The 19,335-nt window shown below is 45.7% G+C and overlaps 1 long non-coding RNA gene across 1 annotated transcript in view; it reads right to left on the bottom strand.

Annotated features, from left to right (window-relative positions):
- Positions 1–4,079, bottom strand: part of LOC308198031 — a 71,552-nt gene extending 67,473 nt beyond the window's left edge. Inside the window, exon 1 of the long non-coding RNA XR_013953545.1 lies at positions 3,623–4,079. This is a non-coding gene — a long non-coding RNA (uncharacterized lncRNA). The remainder of the gene's footprint in view (positions 1–3,622) is intronic.
- Positions 4,080–19,335: the final 15,256 nt, after the last annotated feature.

The following is a 19,335-nucleotide window of genomic DNA, read 5'->3' on the forward strand; positions in this document are numbered from 1 at the left end:
GGTATTTCTAATTCTATTTCTCAGTGGAAAGCTTCTAGTAACAGCTAATAACTAAGTCATACTAATCAACTCAGTGACAGAACCTCTAAAGTATGTAATATAACATAGTTTCAGATTTTTTTAATGGAACCTACATGTTGCAATCTCCTACTCTACAGTCATAAAACTTAATAGTGTTCTCTTTTGTCTACTGAGATTTCAGGTGTTTAACCACTGACTTCTACCCAAACAAAGTCTCCAGCAACACTAATGCTATCCATGTGCTCCAGTAAATGAGCAGTTCAGCCTGGCCAGCAGTTCTGGCTGTTACACACGCACGCAGCCACAGCAACCCACCTTCTGCTGCGAGTTGGTGTAACTTCACTGTGACCTTCACGGTTGTCAGTGGAATTACTTCTGATTTACTTCAGCATGACTGAGGGAAGAGTTTGGCCCCGTTTGTGTGCCTTTATGGAGAGAAACCTGGAGGACAGTGTCTGTTCTTGTTTAAAGTGCAGCAGGAGTTGCAGTGTTGGTGAAGAAAAGCATACAAGCCACAGCTGCAGCCAGCAGCGGTGTTGCTATGGCATGCCATCCTCAAGCTGTTCTTAAAAGCTCAGCAAGTTTGGTACTTTGCCCGCTGCCTGTGGGACCAAGGCATGCTAAAGTACTCACGTTAAGTGACTTTTCAATTTGACTTTGACCCAGAGGCACCTCTGGAGAGACAGTGGTGGAGGAGAGGAGGGACAGTGCGTGGGGATCTGAAACAATTAAAGCTGTTGTGTGCATTCCCAGCACACCTCTCCCCGTGCGCCGCCTGGTATTACGTTGAAGCCTGGAAAGTTTGGTAATAAAAACGCAGCAGTTCAATTAAATAAACTCTCCAGGCATAGGAGTGTAACAAAACTAGGGAGTCACCTAAACTCGTTATCAGTCCTCACTGGCCATAGTTCTTCTGCAATGATAAAGAGTCATTACAAACACTTATAATTTATTTTCCATGCCTTACCCTGTTAGAAAGGTCAAGGGACTCTTCTAGCAAGTGCAGTCCCATTGGCCATGGGGAAATCTTCACTTGGTGAAATTCCCCTCTTTTCCTACAACCCGAATTTCCTTTAAGTAGGAATAGAGAGCAGCCGCAGCACTTGCTGTGCTGCTGTGCCTTAGTGCAGCCCCTGCTAGCACAGCTCTGGTTAAAGGCCTGAGTACATTCAATAAAATAACTTGCTTCAGGGTTTCGGAACTTGGTTATAAAGATTTGTTTGTGGCTGAAACTTTGCGCTCCGGTGCTCTGTCACAAGAGAATGGCAAAAATAAATTAATAACTAAAAATATAGCTTGACAGTTTCACGGTAACAGTGCAGAGAGAAGGAAACCAGAGCCAAGCTGGAACAGCACAACTCTTACTCAGTTCTGCAAAGTTCAGATTTTTGTTCCATTCATCCAGCCCTCGATAGGAAAGATTTAAACTCTAGAGAAGAACTGCCTTAAAGCCCAAAGAATTTGTATCCATTTTGATTTTATCACCGTGCTCCCAAGCATCCCAAATTTCCTGGAGTTATGCCACTAAAATTAAAGACTGGCTTCTCCTTTCCACGGAGTTGCTGGGCGTTTCAGGTAGGAGAGGCCAGTGTCCTACTCCCACTGCACTGCACTCACGTATTCCACCTCAGCGTGTTGCTTCCTGCTGTCCACTGCACACCAGCAACATGCAAAACAAAGGCATCCTAACCTGAAAGGAGCAGCCTAAAACTCTTGCATCTGGATGCATGTGCTCCAAAGTGGCTTTTCACAGTCTGTTCATCCCTATTGACTTCTTGGACACTAGTGAGGACCAACCAAAGTCTGCAGCACACCAACAACTCAACAGACATAGGTGACCCCACCTGATTTCTTACCTACCCACCTGCCTTCCCGGTGCATGGCTGAGATAATCCTAGACAACTGCAAAAACCACCTGCCACTTTCCCCAAAAAATGTTTGTTCCTGACACTAGTTATACACTCCTCAGCTGCCACCACGTTCATCCCATTCCTGAGTTGGTGCCAAATGGAATCACCAAGCCTCGTGACAGAACAGAAGCACCTGCTCCCAAGCAGTAAGGCAGGTTTCCCTGTGTACCCCAAGTATCAATGCCTGAGTATGCTGCTAGTTACACAACGGGAAACAGCTTCTGTTGGATTGAGCTCCCACAAGGGAAACAGGTGAAGGGAGATGGGACACTGCACGAGGCACCTGCCAGGACAAGCTGCATCTCTGGCTCCCAGCAGCCTGCGCACGGGGACAGCCTGGAGCCAGAGGCAGCAGCCCTGCGAGCACATGGGGTCACTGCAAGGCTGGTGCGGTGCTAGCAGGGCACACTTCTACGGTATCAGTGAGCTCTGTAAAATCAGGTTTCAGGAGCTCATTAAACAGGTGCAAACTGCCTGGTACCAACATTATTTTGATTTAGAGGGAGTTTATTTCAGTTCAATGGGAGCATAACCCTGATCCAGATGAAAACAAACAAACAAACAGGCTAGGGTGTAACACTAATATGAAAGGAGATTTAAAATGCACACTTAGCTTTTCCCTGGAGGGTAATCACAATATAGTACTAACTAAAATTAGACAACACCGATAGAAAAGAGAAATAAAAACAAAAAGCCAGCCCAAGCCACCAATTGCTGTTGTTTCCAGATCTTCTGATCCCAATTAGTCTGCCTGCAAATCTATAGAGAGCCCTTATGATTTTATTAGTCAGAGCTGTCCTCACAACTGGCTCGCTGTGCCCCCATAAAAGAGCAGTATGGTCTGGGCATACCTCCGGTAATTAGCAGCAGGATCCCTGAAGACAGGCACGAAGCCACTTCTGCCAGCTTGCAGTTTTTCACACAATTTCCTATCAAAAGACCTTCTGGTTTTCTTCAAACCATCAGTCAGAGCACTGTTCTTAAAGAGGAATAAAGACAGGGTAAACAGGCTTCACCCTGCTCCTAGGTACATCAGATGATCCCACACCTTTCACTTTTCTGCCAGGTCCATGAACCCCCTGCCCAAGCAGGAGGCTGGGGAGAGAGGTGACAGCAGTGCCCGGGGGGGGACCTGGCCTTTGGCATCCCAGGGACAAGCTCACCACATCGAGGGGCAGCATGGAAAGGAAGCTTTGTGTTTAAGCGTGGTAGCTATTAGAAGGACTTTAAATTCAAAAGTAAGGAAATTAAAATCTTTAGACTCAGCATGGAAGCTATTTAAGAAGCTTTAATGTAATCATGGAAAGCACAAAAAAGAGGCGTGCGGGGGTGAGGGAGGCAGGAAAGTATGGGGGAAAGCAATAAAATGGTCAAACGGCAAGATATTGTTCAAGCCAAACAGGTGCCTTTCAAAAAAAAAAAAAAAAGGCAGCCCAACTGAAGTCAATTGAAAGGGAATATGAACTAGAACAAATAAAATGTCAGAGCATGAGAGTTAAGAAGGCTGAGAGTGATTATGAACAGCCACTAATGAAAGACATAAAAATAAATAACTAGCAAGTCTTTCATGAGATCAGCTGCTGCAGCAGGGCTTAGAATAAGACTTTCATAGTAGGGACAGAGCAGAGGAGCTGCGCGATCCCTCAGCATCAGGCTTAATTTCAGAGGCACCTCCTGCAGCTACATCTTACCCATTATTAAAGCTGAGAAGCTGTCAGAAGAGCGGTTAATGAAACCATCGGAAATGCTAAACCGGCCGGGCGCAGGCGGAGAGGCATGTCCTCCGTAACACTACCGTCAGGCACAAAAGGCTCGCTTTACCCCTGAGGTTGCTAGCGTTGCCATAGCAAGTACGAGCGTGTTTATTGGTGTGAACTGGAAATGTCGGAGTGATAACATCGGGGGAGATGACTCATATTAGCACTCTCTCAATACCACTTCTCTCCAGGAGAGAATAATTGTCATCCAATATTGCTTTGGTGGTCCAGAAGCACACAAGTCTCCTTTCAAGAATGAACGCTGAGTCCTTCGGTGAGCCACCCCCTGCATCCCCTAAAAAGTGTCCAGAATAGCATCGCAACTCATGTCTTAACACCACTCACCTTTCTTCTCTCTTGCTGTAAATAACAAATAAATACCTAATCTCAACATCCAGTCCAGAGAACAAACGTGGTTACACTTTAAATTTTGTTTTTTCCTAACTGACTGCATATATCTGGCAACATTAGTTTACTGGTGAATTCATATCGCAGCGCGCTCAGCCACTGCGTTTATTACAGGGTATAAGGCCTAATGCCTCTTCTGCATGCCCTGCATGCCCTAGAAATAAAGCTACCACTTATCAATATTGAAAAAGCAATATGAATTCATAGATGAACTAAATCCTGCCAGACATATGCAGACAGGCATGCTCTATATCCATTGTCACTCTGATTTCAAATAAGGTGAAATGAAGAAAAGGTGAAACAGATGCAGAACATTTGGTCCACATATTTGAAGAAAATAAGGGTTTCTGCATAATAACTTAAGGTCCTCATGCTTGCAGCATTTGGATTGAGTTGTGGTGGCCACGAGGTGTGATTCAATTTGTTTTTAAATTCTGTTTTGCCACACTGTAAATGCAGTCACTGTTACAGGTCTCCGTAAAATCAAAAGGTGGCGTGGGTAGGCAGGCATGTGGGTAAGATATTCCCCTGGGATCTATAAATGCAGGGACTGGATCCAAAAAGCACTAAACGAGAAAGCCATCAAAAAAGAAATGGGGGGGAGGGGAGGGAAGTAGGAGGGAGCGAGAAAAAACCTGCCCTTAAAAATAACAAACAGTTAAGAGTAGGCAGCTTGTAACTTCCATTTAATTTCACAGAAATTGAAGGTCCAAAATCTGTGTAGGTGGAGAACATGGGGAACGTGGTTAGATCCACAGCATTGAACTCTGAAAAGGAGCTAATTGGGGTTCAGCTGTTTGTCCACAACTGAGCTCCCACACCCTCCTCTGTAGATAAGCCAGCCAGCACAAGGGTGATTTTTATTTAATAAGATGAACTTTATTCATCTATTCAGGTTTTTCAATCTCCTGGGAATGGGCCAAGCAGAAGAGCGGTCATGAAGGGTGCTGTGAATGGCAGTGACCCTTGCCAAGGGAGCGGAGAGGAAAGTACCAGGTAGAATTTTCCTATTTGGATCATTTGTCTGGGAAGAGTCAGAAGAAAAATGAGTGGCTGTGCACTCAGAACTAACCCAAATGTTAAAGGATTTTACCTTGTGTTAAAGACTGATGAGAACATTATTGTTAGCAGGAGGATTTTAAACTCAGTGGTTGAGGTCTCCCCCTAATCTTGTGTTAGGCTGAGGTCTCCCCCTAAACTTGTGTTAGCTAAAAGTACTTCTTGGACAACTCAAAAGCTCATTTTAAACAGGAAGCACTGCCAAGAAGGACCCCAACCAGTTTTTGAAGCAGCAGCGTCCTCAGGAACTTAGTTTTTCTCTGTGATATGCGTTCATCAGCTTACACAGAGTAAGTCAGATGTTTGCTGTGATTTAAAAATTCATTATATCTTGAAATAAGGAGAGGGCTGAATTTAATCACGTGTGTCGAAACATAGCCCTATTTTGCGACTGCTGCCAGTTTTCCATGCTGATCCTATGGGAGAGGAAAGCACACCCGTCCAGTAACAGGAACAGAAGCTTCAGGGGAGCAATCCGCTGCAGAAAGACTAAGTCCGATCACAAAGCCTGTTCTGTTGCGGTGCGTGTGCTTTATGGGTAGGGCACGCCCGAGAGGGTTTAAGCCCAGCACTCGGGCTGTAAATGGCCTTGAATGGATTGCCCAGGCCAGCCAAACTACAGGCTGGCACGGGACCAAAGGTGACAAGTCCTCACCTTTATTGTCATCCCATGTGCAGGGTACAGCTTAGAAGCAAGTGCTACGTCCTGCTCTAGGAAATCTTTCATAATGTGGTCGCATAAACTATATGAGAAAAATAGGCCTAGCTGTGCTAGTCGCTAATTCTGACATTATTTTAGCTCTTGTTTCAAATGGTACTTCAGAATCAAATGAAAAACAATCAGAGGAAAGTTACTCATCACGCAGCCTTTGAGCCCAGATTATATCTGGTTACTTAGAGAAATTACGGCAGAGCATTTGTTCAACACATATATGGAAACCAAGAAATCCCTGAGGCAGCCTGAAGGTATGCCCGAGGTTTTAGCATGTTGCTACTTCTGAAATACCTATGCATCAAAGATTGAAGGCAGGTCACGCTAGCTGTTGAAGAACTGGTTGCAGATAGCATAAGAAGTTGTTCATGGAAGAGCAGTCCTCCTCATTTGCAAGATACAATTACCACCATGGGAGACAGGGCCAAAAGGGTGATAGAAAAATCACGGTTGATGGGTCACTCCAAATCACAGACCACTGTCATTACTATGGTCACTACCAAGACACTGACATTTCTGGAATATCCAACTCCACGCTGCTGTTCCCAAGCCCGGCATTCTCAGCAGAAATTGCTGCTGCTAAAGCTAGACACATTATTGAGGGGAAAAATAATGTTTTACACAGAGACTTCATGAATAATGTTAACTATGAGTCCTGCTGATTTGTTGAGCAATGCTGTGTTTCCATCAGCTAATCTAATTACGCAAAGCCTTCTATATTAGAATCAGCCAAATCACAACAATCACATTTCAAATGCACACGATGTGTTTATAACTCTCGTGAGACATGCTGTCCACTCCATTAAAAATAACAACCTTTGTAGTTATGCATGCTAAAGTATCAGTAATCAAATCTCATGCTTCATGGTGTAAGATGATCACTAGAAGTGTCAGGAAGAAATTATTCCCCTAAGAGATGGCACAGCAAAATATGTTTGTTGCCTTTGAATCATCCCATGTTGTCAGTAACAGCATACTTGTGTGTTAGATCATCGATCCGACAATTTGTTATAGCAAATTCTATAATCTGATGTTCCGCAAATCAATCAATTCAAGACAACCGAAATATAAATCTGCTTTCCTCACAAAGTAGCCAGCCCTAAACTTTGAAACAGCGAGGAATGCACGTCTGGCTCCAGAATAGGTTTTGAAGGATGTACTTATAGAAACGGCTAAATCAAAACTCCCGATCTAAAATCTCCGCAAGTTTGTGGGCACCAAGATTTGGCTCTGAAATTTGCTGCTTGCGGCTGATCTCTCTCCATGCAATCTAAGTTTTCTGTAACACTTTAAAGCTGCTCAAGATGAGCACAAAACCCTCCAGGGCAACTATACTGGAACAATTTGAACTTGTATGGATGAATTAATTTGTGTCCACTGCTCTTATGATAGTTTCTAGGGAAATTAAATGCAGCAGAACCGACCACCCCGTACAGCAGCTGGAACTGGCGAGGGGGAGGACTGCTGACCCCATGGCATACTTCACACCTCGCATTAGCCTTGTTTGCCACCGATGAGCTTTTGGTAACTGCAAGAGGGGAGAGATGATCTGTAGTTGATGGGATCCTTCCCAACAGATGAAGACAGCAATAACAAAGATGCACGATTTTTGTCGCCCGAACACGGATGCTAGTTTCTGGTGCCATCTGTGCATTAATCCTACTGTAAGTCTGGTATCTTAAATTACTCAAAGAATATTTCTGGAAGAAGAGATACAGAGCATTGGCTCTTTGGTAGATCCATCCCAGGGCTTTAGAAATTACCCTCACAGAACTGTCAAATTTCTTAAAATTAAAATAAATTGCTTATTCCTGGAAGTGCCTTCAGAAGCAGCATTTTATCATCAAACTGGCACTTCTTGCTCATGCTGGCTGCTATTCAAAATCGCCCTGGCACCAGAGCCCTGGCCAGGCTGCAGTTTCAAATCACCTGGCACCAGCAGCCTAGAAAGTGTCCTTTGAGATAAACGACCTCTGTGCAAAATAGCAGCATAAAACTGGACAATAAAATGTTGCCCCTTAGAGAAATAACTCTGATACTGTGAAGTGTCACATTTTCTCCCTGTCCCCTCCTGCCAGCTCCCCACAACCTGCCTGAGCCCCCTCTCCTCACCTCTTGCGGGGCGGAAGGCTCCCTGCCCTCAGGACAAAGGTGCCGGCCCCCTGCCGCTGTCCTGCTCACGTGTGACGGAGAAGCCCTGGGGTTTGGCTGTCAGAAGATGGCAGGGGGGCTTCCTGCCCAGCACCGATGTCCCAGTTGGCCACCACTAGGCACCCTGCCATCCAACAAAATGCACCCTGCACTTGGCTCCCATCAACCCCCCCAGCCCTGCAGCAAGGGGAAATCCTCTCATCCTTCCTAGATTTCAGCTCTGTTTTGGAGTGTGGGCAAAAAGCCGTCTGCTAACGTGCATTCTGCTGTCTTGCCTGCAGTTTTAAATTCTTTGGCTGCAAGGAAGAGAAGAAAAATCACAGGTTTTGTATCCCAACCAAACGAGCAGACGCCACCCAGATTATAACGCATTAAGAAGCTGTTATGCAGGGGCCTGTTGCATTGGCTCATTTTCACTCTTTTTAAGATCTCACAAAGACTGAGCTTGTTCTCAGCAGCTCTTCGGAAACCCGCAAAAGCCAGCTAGGGCTGGCAACAAACGACAACAACCAAAAAAAGGACAGGTGCAGGAGGGTTTGTCTATTCTGAGACACCGGTGTCCTCAGTTCCGGCTGCTGGCGCATGAACTGACGCTGTGGGCACTCACAGGCTCTGCAGGGGCTGCAGAGCAGCCAGCACATTTTACACACAGCTCTCAAAGAAGTCTTGTACAATAGGTGGCAATAAATAACATCATCCTTCAGGGGGAACAACCAACAAAAGCCAGGGCTTCCACATTCAACCCCCAAGTACAGGTACGGGTGCCAGATACGCAATCACTCCTGGGAGCTGTGGGCGGGCAGGGTTTCTGAAAGCACGGCCACTCGGGTCACTGCAGCGCGCCTTCACACCCCCAGCCCGGAGCCCCGCTCTGCTGGCACCGCCGCGCTGCTCACAGCTCCCGGGGCTGGGCATGGCGGGGAGGACCGCAGAGCCTTCGTCAGCCCACCCATGCTGGCCAGAGCTAGCAGTTATGTTGTTTATACAAAATACCTTTTGATTAATGGTTAGAGAAAGGAAAACTGTAACATATGTTGTTCTCTGTATAAATTCCTGAGTGTGTCAGGTTTACGGTGCATCTGGCCAGGACAGGGGGTACAAAGATGTATTCCTTCTGCTATGCCCCATCCCCTCCCCATTTCAGCCTGAGCTCCCCAGGTCATTCTGCCTATAACACTCTCATCTGACCCAGAAGACACCCAAGCCTGCTCTCCCCCCCTCAGATGCAGCCAGGACATCAGAAAGCCCTGGGACAGAGGCAGGATGCTGCCAGACCGAGCAGTGCATCTGCAGCAGAGCCGGGGACTGCCCGGCCAAGGCCCCGCAGGCAGCAGCAGGTGGGGATGGCAGAAGAGGTTCTTGTTTCCCTCCTTCTGAAGGGATGCGTCCGTTCCCCTGGGGAGGGCTGGAAAAGGCCAGCTGTGCACCTGGGACTGAGCACACAAGTGGTGAGAGGCACTGCCACCCTCCGCTTTGTGGGCGTCTGTCCCAAGTGGATCTTGTGGGAAGACACAGGGAGACTGCCACGTGTGGATGGAGGTGGCCAGAGGTCTTCTCCTCCCCAGTTAAGACAGCTCAGACAAAAGGGAGGGCTCAGCACAGGGAAGAGCTCAGCATCCAGAAGAGGAAGCTCAGCACCTCAACAGTACTCATACGTTTCTCAAACACACGTTTTCCAGAAGTCTTTGTATTGTAACACCAACTCCTGTGGCATTCTCACAGAGGTACTTCTCCCTGAAAAGGGGCTTACATACCAAAAAAAAATTTTTTTTTTTTTCCCAAACCTTCAAATAAATCAGGGGGTCTAATAAAAGCTATTACCCCTCTCTGGAAATTTTATCTCAGTTATAAATAAGACATCGGGCCACATTCTCAGCTGGTATAAATTTTGGGTTGCTGAAGCAAAGCCCAGTGGAGTTGCACCAATCTGGGCTATTGTCTGTAATACAGATGAACAGAGGAACAGGACTCTGAACACCTAGCTGTAGCCAAACCACAATTTTAGGCGCTTCCTTGCCAGCTCCTTGTGCCTGGGGCCACAGATCACAAAGTCACAATACAGATCAGAAAAAAGCCTGAATCTATGGACAGCCCAAGCATTTTAACTTTCAAACAAATCCTTATAATAATGAACAGAAGCAGCCTGAGGAGGAACAAAGAAAGAACAATATCCATTAACAGTGAAAAATTCAAATACACAACAAAGTTAGGACCAGAAAAATCCTGCTCATTCCCTGGGGGAAACAGCATTTATCAGCAAACTACCAGAAATGGTGCTTCAGAGATCCACATGCCCTTATTTCTGCAAGGCAGGAGCCCTGTTAAACTGCTCAGCCTAAGAGAATAGAAACAAAAGCTAGTGAAAACGGTGGGACAGAAGTAAAGCCAAACAGCAAACAAACACATACCCAAGCTACAGCCTAGAAAGAATGAAATAAAGGCCTGTATCAACCCCTAACATGTTCCACTGTGCGCGATTGCTCTGCCAGGGCCCATTAACAGCGCATAACGGTAACCCAGCACCCACAGAAAGAATTATATTTTCATATTAGACAACAAGACCAGCCCATAAGAGGAAGTCTCCTCTCTGGGGTTGCATGCCTTGTTGACCATTGGACTGCAGCAGCAGGTGAGGCCAGGAGAACAGACCTAGAAGCGACTACAGCGAAGCTCAAGGGCTCATCGAAAGAGGTAGCAGCCTCTGTCAGCAGGCTAATTCTGACCCAACAGGCTAATTCTTCACCTTACTAAAGCTTTTTTTCCTGGATGTTTTCTAGAACTATCCTTTCTGATGTTGCAGTTTAGCATCTCTAATTCTTGCCCAGAGGGGTCCTGAACTGCAGTATTTGTACAGAGGTTTGGATCCCTCTGAGTTTGGGATCCTTGCAGCAGATACTCTCTTGAGGACTGAGCCAGGGTAAGATCTCTGTCAGAAGAGAAGCCAGTGAATTCATGTTTATAGTGAATTGCCCTGTGCAGGCTGAATTCACATTAGCTTGTCACAGACACTTCATTACTCATGGCTGGGCCAGGGGCCCACCAAACATTTGAGGAGTTGCTGGCCTTTAGTAAGGCCGTTAAAAAGGAACAGCACTAATAAATTCTCCTGTTGTTATGCTTCAAGAGAGCCCACAGGTTAAAAGTACTGGGAATCTTCCTTCTCTGACCAAGGGTTCTCCAGATCATGATGGGCACTGGAAAAGAACTGATGGAAGGAGCTTGCCAGCCCCAGACGGTGCCTTTCTAGGGTATGCTGACAAAAGTAATGATCAATTTGCTTAGCTTTTCTGTGAAATGTTAAGATTGTTGCAGAGTATAAAAGCAATGGGACAATGAAGGCAGTGATTTTGAAAGGCATTTACTTAAAAAATCTTATTAATTCTGGGGAAAAAAAAGTTTTATTCACACTACCTAAACTCATTGCAGAAAACCAAGGTACTACCATCAGACTGATCTCTGGCTAAGTGGTGGCAATAACAAACACATTTTAAGAAGAACAGAGAAGTCCAGCAGCCCTAGGCAAACACTCTAGCATCCTGGCTACTCTCATTTGTTTACCAACATCATCTCAGCATTCAAACCTCCACCATCTGGCTTTAAAGTGGGAGCTAACTGCGCAGTCATCAGGCCTTTGATCTAGAGGTAAATGAAGATTTACTTTATTCTCAGACCACTTCTGGCCAGTGCTGCAAAAGACAGAGGAGATCTCCCTAGCCAGCACAGCTGGTAGGAGAGGTGGCAGCTGTATTGGTCAGCGAGGGCTTAGCTCAAATGCTAAGAAGCAGGGTTACTCTGCCAGGGAGTGTATAGATAGCTTTTATTGTAGCACCGAATTATGAAAAGGGCAGTCTTTCTGAAAGTGGCTGAGGATGGAAGAAGGCCAACCTGCAGACTTGTGCAGTAATGGGCATGCCTGGAAAAGGGCCAGAAACATCCACTGTGGCCATTCAAACCACGACACATGCGTGCAAAGCAGAGGGGACCAAGAGGTTCCCATGCTCCTCCGAACGCTGATCGTAGTGATTTATAAGCTGGCTTCTGCTGTGGTGGTCACTGCTTACTGCACTGATTCAATACCACAGAATGGCCTGTGTATCTTGTTGCATGCATCTCAATTTTTTTTCTCCCCTTTCTTTCTTTCAAGGGAAGGAAAGAGGTAAAAAATAGAGATAAGACCATAGGCATTACTAGGCATTTCACAATAGATTTGTATCACCTAACAGAGCTCACATCTTTTATTCTCACTGAGCTCTGATCTGCACTCCTCTCTGAAAGCAGTCATTTTGTGTAGCAGTTAATCTTTATCACACTCATTGCTGCTCATACATTTTAAAATCTGATTCCAAAAAAAAAAAAAAAAAGCCAATTACAGATATCCCAGGGGTAAGAATACTCCAGGCAATTTCTGCACATTGTTTTACAAGCTAGTCTGCAGGTCTACATTAAAATAAACAAGCTACGGAAAAAAAAAATATCTTAGAAGTATGTTGATTTATGAAAAACTCATCCCAGATATAAGTCAGATAGAGGGGTCTTTCTAATCTAGAAAGAAGACAGAGAGAAGAGCTGTGGAGCTGAGATATACTTCTTCACAAGCACACTGCTAAGAGGAGCCAAGCTCTTTCAAAGTTCGAGCTCAGCCCCAGATCAGTATGCCCTAAGTTTCTCAGTGGTGCTGAGATCACATCTCTCTTACCGTGAATCCCACCCCGCCTGCTGCAGTTTCCCAGGCTCATTCATGATGCCCAGGCCACATTCTCTCCCATTTTTGATCTTTGCATATCACGTTGACTTTGTTGGGAGACCAAGTTCAAGGAAAAAAAGCAAACATCTTTAAGCAGCCTCTTAACGTACCATTGATTTGTTGTTTAGGAAAAAAAAAAAAAAAGAGAGCTACCAGTCTGGACTGTGTTAGCAGAGGATGGAAATCACAGCAGAAGTGCAGCTCTGTGCCAGAATTCCTGTCTAAAAAATGCAAACACAACCAAAAGTAGTAATTTCTGGCAAGCAGCATGGACTTTGCAAGTACTGTACTAGGCAGAGAATTTGCTCTAGGCAAATTTCTAGGCATTTACACATCCTGGGTATAGCACTTAAGAACACTTGACCAGAAACGTACCTATACTCACTGTGGCATTCAGCTTAATTCAGCTGGGTTCACAGGCTTGCTTTGCAAATGCCCTGTGTTTTGGTGAACAGAGCCTTGTTTTGACAGCTGCGGGTGTATCAGGTACATCAGAAGCATCTTTAGAAATATAACTGCACAGGCTGAAATAGCCTAATTTCAAGCTTAGTTGCATTCCTAAACTGCATATTTTGATCCAAAGTCTTACCCAATATACATTTGTACCATTTTTTGTCAACTACTGCTAAGGGCTTGCCAAGTCTATAGCAAAACCTGCTTAGTCTTAGATGAGAAACAAGCACACATTGCAACAGACATTGATGAGCTTAAATTGGATTTGGCGAGCTTAAATTTGAGATAATTGTATTTCCTTTTTTTTTTTTTTTCATGTGCAAAGTGATCAGTATGGACGTTGGCATCTGTCTTCACTTTTAATCTGTTTAAAACTTTATTGGCACGTTCATATGAGGTAAGTAAATATTTTTTTCATGAGCCTATAAAACATCATTAGTTTATTTTTTCATCCTGTCAGCTTGGATAAGTATCTCATGGTGCCTGTACATCTTCATGAGGATTTTATTATTTATTTTGATTTAGACTAAACTAAAATGAAGACCTGTCCCAAAGCCCTGGGCTTCTCTGACAGTCTTTAAAATATACAGCAATAAAAGTGAATTAACAGGCTCTCAGTGGCTTCCAGATGGCAATGCGCTGGTAACAGCGGAGAAGCCACCAGAGCGTTAGCCCGCCCCATTCTGCCCCAGCACTGCAGCAGACATCTTCTGCATCTCTCCCATCCCAGAGCCAAAGGGCTGGAGGGCAGCAGGCATGGGGCAGCACGAATGGCACCCTGCTGTCAGCACAGTACCCTGCCCACACTCAAATGCCAGAAGGGAACATTGCTTTTGCAGGCTACTGCTCAACTGTGCAATTTTTGAGAAACAATAGCTCCAGGACAGTTCATTTTGCGTTTTAACCACACAGAGGCATTAGCACAGTAAGCTGGACAATGAATTAGCAACACAATGGTTGCCTTACTCTAGCTAAACTACATTAATTCTCCACGTGGACTATGTTGATGTTAATTAAAACCACCAAGTACGCAGCTTACCCCAGATTTGAGGAGAGAAGGGTCTGCACTAGGAGAATCAGGAAGCACGAGCACAGATCTGCTGTAGGTTCATTCTCCAGCTGATGAAGCATGAGTGCTCCTACAGAGGACAGTCCTGGCTCAGGACCCTTCATTGTAAATCTCATCTTCCATATAACTGAAATAACCTAAACCATTTCCTTTCAGCTTTGTAAACTGGGCAAAAGGGATAAATTGTTTCCTTTGAATTAATCAAATGCCAGGAGAACCAGTGATGGAGGACAATGTTATCCTGTGTGAGAAAGTGACACAACTTTACCAGTGAAGACTCAATTAATGTCCCTATCATCCAAAAAGAAATCTGCCGACAGACGCACAGGAATTGTTTCTGCTGGTGTAACCTACATAAAAAAAAAACAACACCAGAATGCAGTACTAGCTGGCACAGTATAAAAATAGGGCAATTTTCATTTGCAAACAGGTGAAAAATTCATTTTTGTGCTTGAAAGCAACCGTAGTGTCTATGACAGAGGTGACTAGCCTCACTAGCCACATATAGATGGCACTGCTATGGATTCAGAGCAGCATTTTGGCGTGATGGTGAGACATGGGTTTGATCCATTACAATTTGTAGGTCTTTAAAAAAAATAATAAAAAAAAAAGGACATGGCAATTGGAATTGGGAGTTGCAGGACTGAATTCTATAAACTCACTTTGATAAACAAATAGGGCAGAGAAACCAAGCAAACAATGCCAGAAGAGCTAAATATGTTTTCTAAAGTCAGGTTTCCACTCCACCCAGGTGATTCGTCCTTTTGCATCTACGGCAAACACATTATTCGTCCCTTTTGGGTACAAGATTTACCTTACCTACTTAAACACTTCCCTGCCCTGCCATAGCCTTTATCTCCTTCCTCACACAGCACACTGGAAAATGTTCTTTTACAGGAATTACTGCTCCTTCTGTGCAAAGAAAAGTCATGCAGAAGAATCCAGAAAAGAAAAAAGGGTTCTCCCTCCTCACCCTAGCAGGCCCGGAAGTGAAAGGGAAGACCCTCTATTCTGTGAAATCAAGCAATACACATCAATGAGATCAACAGGTAACATAATTCAGTACAATCTAAAAGGTTCACTCCGGCTGCCATTGTTACTGGAGCAGGGAGAAGTCTACTCTGAATGAGCCTGGCTAGTTAAATAGTTTTCCATGTTTCTCTTGAGAAGTAAGATTCCTTAGGGAAGGAAATCAAACATCTCCCCCCCCTTTCCTGCCCACAAAAGCAACTTGCTGATGCCCCAAGTCCACTGCCCAGCCAAGCCCATTCCCCCAGCACCTGCATACAGCACCCTCACCTGCATTCATCCCTCCTCCCTGTGCCCCAGCTGCCTGCTGCTGATCACAGCACATCACAGGTGTGAGTGCCCATATGGCTGCAGAGTGGGACACAAGGGGGTTGCTACAGGGAAGGTTTCCATTTTGATGCAGCGTGACCTGCAGCCCTCACCCTGGTGCTGTGTGCAGCGTGCCCTGAGGGACCGGCTCTCTGCCGACATCCACACCCAGGACGGTGGTGGGGGCTCCCCACCTTGTACAGCTGCCTCCCTGCCAGGGCTGGGGAGGTTCAGGAGCTGCAGGGGGGACACCCTCACATCAGGGCGGGGGCCTGAGGCTTCCTCCCCTGCGGTGGAGTAAGGCGACCTCTGGGCAGCCCCGTGTGGCGCTGGTGCCAGATGGTGGTGAACCAGGGAGCTATAACAAACTCTGCGGTTTCCTTTTACCGCTCTATTCATCCTAATTTCTCCACAGCATCCTGAATGCTAAGAGCATCAAATGCACAAGCCACCACCGCAGTTGGAAAAGCATAGGTATGCAACTTAAGTAAATATAACTCAGTTGTACCAATAAAATTGAAAACAGAGAAATGACATAAAAGAATGTACATTATTTTAAATTGCAATTTTTTATATGTTCACTTTTATTGCCTCAGTCTTTAAAATAAATCCAGGACCTGATTTACTTTAATAAAAGTTTAATTTCGCATCTTGGTTTCAGTTCTGTACTCTTAATTTATTCTATGACCAGCCTTCCGACAGGAAAGGAGCTCGAGCAGCTGGGAAGTTTTACAGGCAGGTTCTACCCAAGTCACAGTAATACAGTGGTTAAGAGCAAATTCAATTGCAGCTTCCACTATATACGGATTTTTGTTGTTTTTGGTTGTTGTCTTGTTTTTCCATATATATTGTTTTCAAAAAGCAGCAAAGACTGAAATGGAGCAGTCTTTCAGACCCACGTGAGCATGTGCCACCAAACTTTCACCATCACACCTTTCAAAGTCAACAGAAATGGACTACAAAAGAGGTATATTAAAAACCAAAGCAGAAATACATCACCCACAAACAACATAGCACGGCAGGAGCAGGAGCCTCCTGTTTTCATCAGACCAGGCAAAATTTGGATACTTTCTTCTTTTTTAATAAAAGAAACTTCTTCCAAAAATCACCAAGCGATTTCAGAGCACAAGTAATAATTTCTCCACAGGAGAGAAGCTGCTTTTCTCAAGCTCATTACTAACCTAAATGCAGGAACACAACACCAGCTCTTCTCTTTCTTGCCCAGCAGCCTGTGGCTGGGTGCTGCCACACGCTCTGCCCAGGCCCACAGCACCACCCCACCATCAGGCACCAGATTTGGGGCACCCTTGCAGTGCCAGGGGGACGTTTTGGCAGGGACCCACTGCCCCTGCACGCTCAGTCCCCTCTGCCCTCTGCTGCATGGGAACAGGGATTTCGTGCTTGTCTGGAGCCACGTGTGAAACAAGAGCCAGAGCCAGGAAACAGCCACCAACGCGCAGATACACCACAGGGGAAGGCACCAGGCACCCACACTTTCTGAATCCATGTTTTCTCACACATTGCCACTGCCCCAGGGAGACACTTGGCTCTGCCAAGCAGGGCAGGGGCTCCCCAGCCTCCACAGGCCAATCCCTGGGGAGCACAGCTCGTGTGGGGATCCCCTTCGCCTGCCCCCCCAAGCCCCTTCGCCCCAAGGCTCTTCTCAGGACACCATGTTTGGCCACGGCAGCCATTAAACGTCTCTCCCTTCACGCCTCCCCCTCTCCACAGCCCACACTAGGCACCCGCTCCAAGCCCTTACCTTAGTAACAACAAACGTTCAGAAAGACATAAAAAATAACTTTTGTCCTCACGACCACAGATTTCTTACCTTGAGGGGAGCCCCTGCCAGCTCTGCTGGGCCACGCTGCTCTGGAGAGCGCCTCAGGCCTGCAGCCCCACCACAGCCCTCACACCTGGGGTGGGGCCGTGAGGGACCCACGGGCACAGGTGTGCAGGGCCCTGCGTGCCGCCCCCTCCCCGCCCTGTGAGGAGGGCAGGTGAGGCTTGCCCAAGCAAGCCTGTGAGGGAAGCACCAAAATACAGCTAGACAGAGCAAAGAGGGTCCACCTGGAATAAAGCTGACAAACATTTTCAGCTGTAGGGAATGAAAACAGCCCTCATGAGATGTTTCACTAAGCTCTCTCTGTTAAATGTCCACCACAGTCCAGCCTGTGGCCTATGTTTGCTTTGAGTTCAAAAACCCTGGGCTGTCTCTTCATGTGATGCCCCAGCCAGCCTCACAGGGCCACACAGTATCATTTTGTTTCTGAGGAGTTTGTTTGCAAGGCCATAAGCAAAGCCTGTCCCTCACACTTGGGGCAGAAGTGTACCCCAGAGGATCGGTTCACCTCACACAGCACCCACACCACACACGCAGCTCTCCTGTCAGGGGTTGGTGGATGCAGGCAACGTTGTTTCTGGATACCGTTTCCTGCTCTTGCTTGTTGTTAGGGAAATTTGCTTTTAATTTCAACAGTGAAAACTCAGGCTTTAGCTGAAGATCTTGCTGACTGCAAGTGTCTCTGCAATTGTGCTACTCATTACCAATGCATTATTCATCACAAGGTTTGCTACCCCACCACTCACAGCTGTTTCAACTTTGCTTTGGGCTGCCTGGCCTACAGCTGTAGCTTATCAGCATTTGTTTTTAAAACAAACAGAAGAACAACAAAAATCTAAAGCAAAGCTTTTGCTTTTCTACTATTTTTTGGAGGAGTGGATAAAAATCCGCCTACCTGTTCTGCAACAGCTATAAGGATAGATTTGGGCATAGCAAATGAAAAATCATGCTTAGAGATGAGGTGGAAGGACCCAAAGCACTGTAGGAGGCCGTCCTGCTCAGCTATGCAAGTGCTCAGCTGTGAACACCTGAGTGCTGACTGCTCAAGCCCAGATATATAGGGGAGTTTTGCAAGAGCTACCAGAAAGAACAGGAAATAATGTCGTGTTTTATGCATGTCCACAGAGCAGCACACAGTTCTACAAATGAAGAGATAGTGATTTCCTCTCATCGGCCTCAAAAAACTACTAAGTTGTAACTAAGTCAGCAGATTTGTTACCATCCTAAATTTATCGTTTCTCTATAGCAACCAGGTCCCTTCTGCTTGGCTGTTGCTGCCAGATGTTCATTTCAAGGCAATTTAGCCATAGACACAAGACACTGGCTTTGCACTGCCCTCATTCTGTTTTCTCTGTTAGTAATTCTCTTGCTTCCTGGTCACTATTTCATTAGTAATAAGTCATACAACAGACAGGCAAAGCTGTACAAAGAAGTTTTTATTAAGCGTGCTGATGGACTGTGCTGCCTGCTGAAACTTTACAGATGGAAAGCCTCTGTGCTCCAGGCTGCAATGCTAACCTTCATACCACACAAAAGCTCTTCTCGAAAGCCTTTCTCCACCTCCTCTGGTGCAGCAGTCACTCATCTCCTGCACCTAAAACTGTAAACCCTGCTTCCTTAACCACATGCTAGATAACAACACGGAAGGTCTCCACACCTGTAAAGCTAGAAAAACTAAAGACTTTTCATCATAATGGCTAGGACTCCATTAACACACACACAGAATCAGCTTATTGCTGTCTTCTTCCAGTGTCTTTTCTCTCTCCCCAACCTCTTTTCACAGCTTGTTCTTGTCCCCTGTAGTCTGCTTTAATGCTATGCTAAAGGGATCTGCCCTCTGAAGAAGGCGGCTTTCAACTAAGATCCTTCC

The sequence above is a fragment of the Anser brachyrhynchus genome (genome assembly GCF_964034855.1).
Source record: "Anser brachyrhynchus genome assembly, chromosome: 7".
Taxonomy (NCBI): domain Eukaryota; kingdom Metazoa; phylum Chordata; class Aves; order Anseriformes; family Anatidae; genus Anser; species Anser brachyrhynchus.